This window comes from Watersipora subatra, chromosome 2 (genome assembly GCF_963576615.1).
Source record: "Watersipora subatra chromosome 2, tzWatSuba1.1, whole genome shotgun sequence".
Classification (NCBI taxonomy): Eukaryota; Metazoa; Bryozoa; class Gymnolaemata; order Cheilostomatida; family Watersiporidae; genus Watersipora; species Watersipora subatra.
The window spans coordinates 45,461,183-45,471,439 of NC_088709.1; positions in this window are offsets into that span (position 1 = coordinate 45,461,183).

A 10,257-nucleotide genomic window follows, 5' to 3' on the forward strand; every position below is an offset into this window, starting at 1 on the left:
TTATGAAGGGGTACCACATTAGCCTCTTTCCATCTTGTGGGAACTTTACCAAGCCTTAATGACTCGTTAAAAACAATAGTTAGGCAGTCTGCAGTTTTTTCGGGCTGTAATTTCAACATATTACCATTATTACCATCTGGACCGGGGGCTTTTTTGATTTTAAGATCGTTAATCAATTTTAAAACGCCCAAGGCTGTAATATCGGCGGCCCAGTTTTCACACTGTTCGACATGCAACAGTTGTTCAGACTGACAAAATTGTTGCTGAAAAAAATCATTAAGCAGGTTTGTAATCTGTGGCAAGTTCTCTGTCAACTCGCCATTTGGTTGGGCAAGAGACTCAATGCTAGATGTATTGGTTTTCAAAGATTTAATATGTCTAAAAAAGGGTTTAGAATTACCCTGTTCCAATGGTGCAAAAACTTTAGTTTTTAGATAGTCATTTTTGGCTACTTGTATACTCTTTCTATACTTCCTTTGTTCATTTCTGTATTTCTGCAACAAAAAATTATCACCCGATTGTTTAAACCTCTTCCAAAGTCGTTTCTGATTACGAGATTTTCTCCTTATACTATAATTCAACCACAAATGTTTTTCATTCCTTATCTCTTTAGTTGGAACCGATAAGTTAATAGCTTGGATAAAGCTCTTTTCGAACATGTCCCATAGTTCATCAATTGAAACACTAGTGGTAACTGCATGTTTTAAATCACGCAAAAGATGATCAAGAGACTGCTCGAATTGAACCAAGTCACATTTATCATATAATAGGATGGTAGTCTTAGCAGCACTTTTAATTGATCTTGCACATTTGATTGAGAAAGTAATGATGTTGTGATCACTTAAGCTATTAGGGTATATCTCTAGATTTTCCACCATGCCTGGGTGGGTGGTCATCAGCAAGTCAAGAGTGTTTCCCTTAACATGGGTTGGATCAGTAACTAGTTGAGTATATCCTAATGAGAGTGTGTCACTGACAAATTTGTTGTGAAGAACCTTATTTGCGGTCTTTGGCTTCACTGAAGCAGGGTTTGTTTGCCAGCAAATTCCAGGAAAGTTAAAGTCGCCAACTAGCAAACTTTTTTCAATACCGCTACAATCCTCCAAAAAATTTAAAAAATCGGGATCGATGCAAGTTGGAGGCTTGTAGATACAAAACATTAAAAGCTTTTGCTCTGTGAATTCAATCGCTACTGCTTCTGTATCACAATTTAAAGAAACTGCTCTATGAGAGATTCCATTTCTGACAGCAATCAACACACCACCTCCATGAAGGTTTCGATCTTTTCGGTGAACAGTAAAATATTGACTATCAAAAAGTTCACTAGAATAGACCACGCTGTCCAGATGAGTTTCAGTAAAACATAAAACATCATACTCCATCGAAAGGTCCGATATATCGGCGGCTTTGCCCCTTATTGATCTAATATTGGTGTAGAAAATTTGAAAACAGTTTTTAGTTTCCCCTGGTCCAACACCTCCACAACTTCCCAGTTTTTTATTTTGAATGTCTTTTCCTGTGATTGTTGCCTAATTGCCTTCAACTTATCTACCAAAGCTCTCTCAGTTTTTCGTTCTTCCTGAGTTAAGTCAAGTTTCCCAAATACCCCTCCTGGCTTTATGGAGTTGAGCCTCCTTAAAAATGTCCATTTGTCTTCCTCACTTGGGAAGGAGACTTTTATTGGTCGATTATACTTGCTACTGTTTTGTGGCTTGCCACCAAGTCTCATGGCCGATTGAAATGTTTTGTCTAGTGACAGTTCATCTAAAAGTTTGTTCATCAGTGTTTCCACTGAATCACTGTGATCTTCCTTTACATTGAATACAATCGCATTAACCTTTCTATTCTGAACTTCTTGTTTGTTAACAGTGTTTTCTACCCTCTTCGCTATTTCATTGATTTGCTGAGTGGATTTCACCACTTCAGCGAAACTATTTGTTTGGACTCCAAGAATCTTTTCATCAAAGGAAGCAATAGTTTGTTCCTGATGATTCACTTTTTTTTCAATGTTTGCTACCATGGTCTTAATCTCTAATAAAGTGTCCTCATTGTGAGCTAACTTTGTTGCAGCTGCACTCGATTTAAAATTAGTATTCCTACATGTCTTGCATACATACAATACTGCATCCGATTGGCTGCGATGCATTTCTGCATACAGCTTAGCTGACACTCGATCATCACATTCAAGGTGGCACCAAAGGTCACAAAAATCACACAGCAATGCTTTTTGACTGGGGAGCACAGAAGTCTTGCAGCCAGCCAAACACACTGATTTAGCAACACTGCCATTACTAGAACGAGGAGAGTTGCATGGAGAATCTCGACCATTCTGGGAAACTGAGCCCCTACTACTAGTCCTGCCCGTAGGCATCATCATATGTCAAAACAAAAATCAAAAAAATTTAAAATTTAAAGGCAGTGCCCAAAGCGGCCGAACTGCCTGTCCACAGTAAAGTATTTTGTCTGTTGGTGTTACTGTTAATAAAATATAAATAAAGGATAATAAAAAGGGGTAATAAAAGGTATGTGAAAGAAATTGTAAAAAGAAATCTAGAAATTTTCGAAGAGCTCTGAAAAACACGACTATCTCCCAAAACGCGCGAACCGGAAATTATCACTCGAGTTCACGCACTTTTTTGGCAGACAATTGTAATGGTAAGCAAATACTGTAGTTTGCGACTCACCACGCAGTGTATACACCCACCGACTTCAGCATTTTATAATTATTATTATATTTTCTCACTTAGACCGCACAGCAGGTGCGTAAGGGGCGTGGGAACACGGTGTGTTTACACTAAGTGGTTTCAAAATAAGATTTTTTTTTTAATTATATTGTGATTTTCTATTTATTTATTTATATATGCATATATATTTTTACATACATTTATTTTATTCTGTCCTAAGGATTCATCTTATCAGGATCTTAACTCTCTTAGTGTGTGGGGCCAAAAGGACTGATAGAATACATTAGTTCTTATATATGGAGTATAGGTGTTTGATTTTTGGCGGGTATTGTATTCTATGTTTTCGCATTTGAATGGTGGTTCTATGCCCTCGGCAGCACATCTTACAAACAGTTTATGCCTACCCTCTCTTCTTCTCTCCTGTAAGGACTCAACACTTGTATCTTCTCGTAATTTTGTAAAACTTATCGGGCCCTTAATGTTAAAAATAAATCGTAGTGCTTTATCTTGCAACTTTTCAAGCTGTTTGACATGTTTATTTTGATAGGGATCCCAGATTTTTGAGGCATATTCTAGTTTTGGCCTTACTAAAAAAATAGGCAATCTTTTTTGTAGGGGTATCTGCAGATTTTAGCACCCTTCTGATCATTGCCAACTTCTGTGTAGACTTAGTTGTTATTTTGTCTAGTGTTCATTCCATTTTAGATCTGCTTGTAATTGTAATCCGAGATAAGGAAAAGAAGACACTTTATTTATATTTTGTCCACAGAAAGTATATCCAGGGTGGCTATTAATGTTTTTACCAATTTGTAAGAATGTGCACTTGTCAACATTAAATTTCATTTGCCACTTAGAATCCCAAGCCTCTAATGCAGAAAGGTCTTGTTTTAAAAGCGTTAGTTTGTCACTCGTGTTATACAGTATTGCATCATCGGCAAAAAGACGACACTGTGATTGAAGACAAGATGGTAAATCATTGATATATATCAGAAAAAGCAAAGGGCCCAAAACTGAGCCCTGTGGCACACCTGAACTGACTAGTTTTGTATTAGACCTCTGACCCTCGATTTCAACAAATTGACGTTGATCGCTAAGAAAGTCAGATATCCAGGAAAGCAAGACATTGTTAATACCAATATGTGATAGTTTAAAGATCAGTTTTCGATGATTAACAGCGTCAAATGCTTTAGAAAAGTCTAATATTATAACATCAGTTGTTTGTTTTTGATCATATAGGTGTGAAAGGTGTCCAACAGTATAAGCTGTTTGAGTCTCGCAAGACCTATGAGGTCGAAAACCATGTTGACTGTCTACAAAAATGTTACCCTCAAAAATCTTATGCAAATATGAGGAAACTGTGTTTTAAAAGCTTGCACACTATGCTAGTGAGGGAAATAGGTCTATAATTGTTTGGTATTTGTTTGCCTCCCTTTTTGGGTATAGGTTGGACTCTACCAAGTTTCCAATTCGAAGGTAGTTTTGCTATTGCCAGAGAGTAGGCAAAGATTGAAGAAAGGCTATTATACACCACCGAAGCAAATGTTTTTAGCATGCCTGTCACATTGTCAGGTCCACAGGACTTGGTGGTGTCCAAGTTATTGAGCAACTGTAGGACTCCGAAGCTATCAATGTCAATTAATGTTTCATCAGAGATCTTTTCAGTATTGAAGCTATGACATTGGGTTCCATCATCAACTGTAAAAACTGATTCAAAAAAAGTATTGAAAGAATCAGCTTTAGCTTTCGGTGTGGATATAGTGTGACTATTATACTTCAAGGTAGGAATAACATTTGAACTGTGGCTATTGCATTGGCGAAGGTAACTGTAGAATGCTTTAGAATTGCCATTTAAAAGTGGCTTGTATAACTTTTTATTGAGATACCTCTTTTTCGCTTTTCTAACAAGTAATTTGTTTTTCTTGCGAATGCACTTGTACCTATTGTTGTTATATGCTGATGGACGCCTTTTTATTTCATTGTAGAGTTTTTCTGAAGTTGTAAGGATTTTTTTAGAGACTTAGTCTTCTATAAGGGCCCTAATTTCTGATTTTTTGGTGTTAGTTTTGGTGTACAATTGTCCCGAAGGTGAAATAGGGACTGAACAAAAATGTTGTACTCTTCATCAATAGAATGTTTTTGTTTAATAGCATTCTGGATATCCGAATCCCATTTGGCATAGACATTAAATGCTTTTTTCATGTCTGCTTTACTATATTGATAGATGATCTTACAATCAGAGTTTTGGATAGACTTGCATGGCAGTTTCAGGGAGATATTTATAAGAGAGTGATCACTAAGCACTGGAGGAGCTACTGTTACATCATGCACTATAAGTTCGTTACTAAAGGTGAGATCTAATATATTGCCTTGTATATGTGTTGGATGGAAAATATGTTGGGCCAAACCCAGATCAGCAATGACAGACATAAATGGCTCATACAATGCTTTTGAACCGTGAAAAGTGTTTTCAACCCAATTGATATGTGGTAAATTGAAATCACCACATATCAGCAGAGGAGCGTGTATACCAGAAGATAGTGTTACTACTTCCTTGAACAGTGAGGGGATTAAAAGCCCATCATTATTATTCGGTGGTAGATATACACAAAGCAATACTAGAGACGATTTTTTTTCAGATGTCAGTTCAACACAGACAGCTTTTGTCGATGAGGTAACTTCTACGACAGAAGTATCAAAACTTTCATGAACATATATAGCTACCCCACCCCCAAACTGATTACGATCACTTCGAAAAATGTTGAAATGTGAAATTGTTACTTCCCCATCCTTTATTGTAGGTTCTAACATTGTTTCAGTAATGCAAATTATTTTGATATTAGGATTAGTAAGTACTTCCCACTCTAAATTATCTTTTTTGTTTTAAGAGATCTAATATTAGTATATAATATAGCAAAGCCATTGTCAATGTTTACTTTTACTGTGTGATCCTTGGAATTGGGTTTTAAGCAAGAGTTATTCCCTCGTGGTTTCTCCTATCTGGCTGATACTATGAGCCCTCTCTTTATCTTAACATTTTCTCCCAGCCCTCTTCTGCGTCTACATTCTTGTCTTAGTTTATACTGAGTTTCTCTTTCAGATCTCGTAAGGTCAGGATTTACATACATTCCATTGAGCTCAGTACAAGAGTTGCATATCTCTCTAGCCTTACCAATAACTTTCCATTTATCAGCCTGGGTTTCAAATTCAACTAAATAAGTTGTAGTTTCGGGCTTTCCTATTTTTTTAATTGTACACATTTCCATGTTCACCTTCTTCAAAAACAGTGCAACTTTTTCCTGAGTGGCTTTACCAGTGAACACAGCATTCTTTGCTCGGAGCTCCCTTTCCTTCAACCCCCTGACCACTACATCAGTCATATCTTCACTGATTGTTTCTGACTGGTGGCTAGTCTTTGACGCTATCGCGTCCATTTTTACATTCAACCCAGACAACTCTGATTCCAATTTTATATTCAACCCAGATAGTTCAGTGTTAACTCTTTCACTTAACCCAGACAATTGAGTTTCAACAGACTTGAGCCGGTTACCTAGTAATACCATTTGCTCAAAAAGTTTTCTGCTACTTCACAGGTTCTGCAGTACCAATGAACACTGCTAGCTTTTCCAGCGTCTGATGCTAAAAAATCTAGTAACTGCTTGCTAACATCACCACAGTTGGAGTGAAACCAAAACTTGCACAGGTCACATTGCACTGCAGGATCATTAGACTTGACTCGCTTATTACAGGCACCACAGTTTCCATCCATGTTGAAATGAAACAAAAACAAGTATACAACAAAAAGACTCCAAAAATAAAGAAAGAGTTGAGTTTTTCAAAAACTATTATCAGAAATGCCCACAACTAATCTAATCCGGAAAGTGAAAAAAAACCAGAAAAAAGTCAAAAAAGAAAATTTGGTTCCAGATGAAAAATGGAAAGCAACGATTGACTAGTGTGGTGTATGGAAAGAGGATGTCAAAAAGCAAAACAAAAAAGTTTTATTCCACAAGCGAAGCAAACGATAAACATTAAGATTCAAAGAAGTCACAGACTTGAACAAACTGAGGAATACAATTTATCAACACAACCAACAACAAAGAAAACGATCACACTCAACTCGACTGCAATGAGGAGGAGAACAAACATATAACGACAGGGGACAAAACAAACATATATTTTACAACAAGTAGATTAGGTAATATAGTAGTAGTGTATAAGTAATGATATATATATATATAGTTACAGTATTATAACAATAAGCTAATGTAATATTCACAATATATTATATCCATAATAATATTAGGATAATGTAGAATTATAGTATAAGTTTGGAAGAGAGCGCCGAAAAACACGTCTTGCTAGTCTCGGCATTCTTCAACTTTCTGTCCCCACATTCTTCAACTTTGTGTCCCCACATGAATTGTCAACAACCTCTCAAGAAAAAATTGATTGGTGTGCCTATTTACGGTTGGAGGCATGGAAGGAACACACCGATTATTAAAAGTTTTGGTATCTGACAATGACTGTATCAAAATTAGGAATAAATGTGTGCTCTTTCACAATGTTTTACCAATTTTAGACCAAACCCCAATGTCTTGTGTTGTACCTTCATATGAAAGATACAATCCACTCAAATTTCAATACACAATTTGTATCTTCATTGGTGCTAAGAAATTGTTGACGGGCTCATTCATCCGTAGCCTTGCTGAAACAACCAGCAATGGTGTTCATAAAGTTCAATTGAAGCACGCCATACCAGTAGAGCTTTAACCTATTTTGGAAGGGAAATTCAAAACTCAACAAGTTACTGCTGTAAATATTGGGTACGCTGCTAGCAGTTCATACATAACATCTATATCAATGCAACACCACAGGCCTGCTATTTAATCCAACTAACAGCTAAATATTTGTGCAACCAAATATTCTAACCCATCTAGGATGTAATTTGACTGTTAAAATTGGGAAGAACTGTATCTTTTTATGCAATGCTTGATGTCACACTATTTTTATAGACCGCAAACCTAGTTTCGCTCTAATATACTCTTACATTTTACACTCTGTTATTTTAAGGAAATAACATCATTTCCGAAAACCAAGAAAGAATTGTAGGCGATAAAACTAGCGTACCACAAACATTTTTAATTGTTCGTCGAGCTCTGGAGAGTTTGTAATTATAAACACGTTGTTCATTAGTTATTGCGCGTCCAGGGAATGGCCTCATAAGCCCTGTTTTCGATGGGAAAGCTTCGTCACCAACAAAGGAATATGACAATGCATTTAGGTATCCTTCGATCTGCTCATCTCCAGGTATTGCCATAGTACCTGCGTATTGACACAAATACTGAACTATTAGGATATATTAATTATATTAGCAAACAGGTATTTGAGGTTGCCAATTGCAAAGGTTGCTTAAAGGCAATAAATGCACAAACTTAGTTAATCAATTATAATATAGTTTCAGATCATGTATGTTTACCAACAGATTCCTAACATAGTCTTGCATAGTTTAAACTGGAGGACATATATTACCAAATGGAAAATTTAAAAAAAACCCGAAAGGGCTGTACACACTAAAAATGCCCCGATTCTAAATTCGCTAGCCAATTCAGATACCGATCCGATATACTCATATATCCTCATTGCATAATATTCCAATTCAGATACCGATTTAGATCTTTTGTGTTGCATAGATAGTTGTTCATTTTATTATGCAATTATAAACAATGCAAAGAAAATATAAATATTAATGTATTTAATTATTTGTATTTATGGAAAATATATATATACATGTTCACATGCTGACATACCGCGCATGTAGTAACAACCAGTCCATGTTTCTTGTAATTTGTAAATAAAGGTAATTACTGTTAGTGATACAGTTCTCTTTGTGATAACGAAGTCTCTTCTATTGCTTGTTGAACTGCTGCGCCTGTAAAGTTAAGAGCAAATCAACATTTCGTTTAATTACCGTTAGTGATTCAATTCTCTCAGTAAGCAGTCTCTTCTATCACTATCAATGTAGCCAATCGTACTGAAGAGGGACTCACTTGCCACAGATGATGGAGGACAGGCTACATACCGATAAGCTACTTGGATTACCGTTTTTTGTACGTTACAAACAATACATTGTATCGTCAGGATCAAGAGAGTGATAGATAACTTAATGCATCGACTGTTGAAATTACTTTTGTAATGCGTAAAATGGTTCCTCATGTCGGTTGCACAAGTTAGTAAATTTCTAGATGTACATGTAGGTTATCTAACTTCATCTAAAGGTCTTTCAGAATTTCTTCACAGGCCTAGCTCGTCATTTGTGTCCGTGTATCCTACTGGCATATAATATGCTTGTTCACGACACTTCAGCAGATTGTGCAGCTCGCATGATGGTACATATATACTCTTTCTGGGTGTCCTATTATTGTTCGCTGAAAAACGCCAATCTAAAATCAGTAGACCTGAAACAGTACAGCATACCTTGTGAAATCCTGTTATTTTAAGGAAATAACTTCATTCTTTTTCCGAAAACCCAAAAAGAATTGTAGGTGATGAAGACTAGCGTACTGCAAACATTTTTAATTGTTCGTCGAGCTCTAGAGAGTTTGTAATTATAAACACGTTGTTCATTAGTTATTGTGCGTCCAGGGAATGGCCTCATAAGCCATGTTTTCAATGGGAAAGCTTCATCACCAACAAAGGAATATGACAATGCATTTAGGTATCCTTCGATCTGCTCATCTCCAGGTGTTGCCATAGTACCTGCGCATTGACACCAATACTGAACAATTAGGATATATTAATTATATTAGCAAACATGTATTCGAGGTTGCCAATTAAACATTACTGCACATCGCCATCTATGTAACTTAGTATATCATCTTTTCATTTTCTATCATACCGTGTTGTATATGCTTGCCATTCATAAGAGCAGTTCCAAAGAACCACGCTTCAAACACACCAGCATCGCTCGACTCTCCAGCCTGTCTTACATCAACGAGCGTAAATTTCAAATTAATGTCGCGTGTTGCCATTGGGTTGAGGGAGTGAAACCCTTTGTAATTGTAATATTCAGAGCCAGTTGCTGGTAGACATTGATTTCTAATGTGTTTGTCATCAATGGCTCCCAGGCAGTGGGTGATGTTCTAATGCTCCTCAAACCTTGCAGAAACTATTCTCTCCTCTGACTTATACTTTCCTAATAATAACTTTAGTTATACTTTCTAATAATATTAGATTTAATATTAATTGTTGTCACCTACTCACTCACCCTTTGGCTATTTTTTTCCAATCAAGTGTTTGAGGTTTCAGGTATAGCGGCATTAGCAAATTCCACAAGGCATTGCAAGTTTCATTGATAATCATGCTTACGGTCGATTTGCTGATTCTCCAATGTTATTTAATTGAGTTAAATGGGCAGCCTTCTGCCAAGTTGTGCAAAATCACTGCCAGTCGCATATCAGCAGGAATCGATTCTCTCAGATGAGTATCTTGCTTTTCTATAACACACTTCTATAAACAATATTGCGTAATTTAAATGGGCAATTCGTAGTAAAGAACGTTTTAAGCTCACCTATGC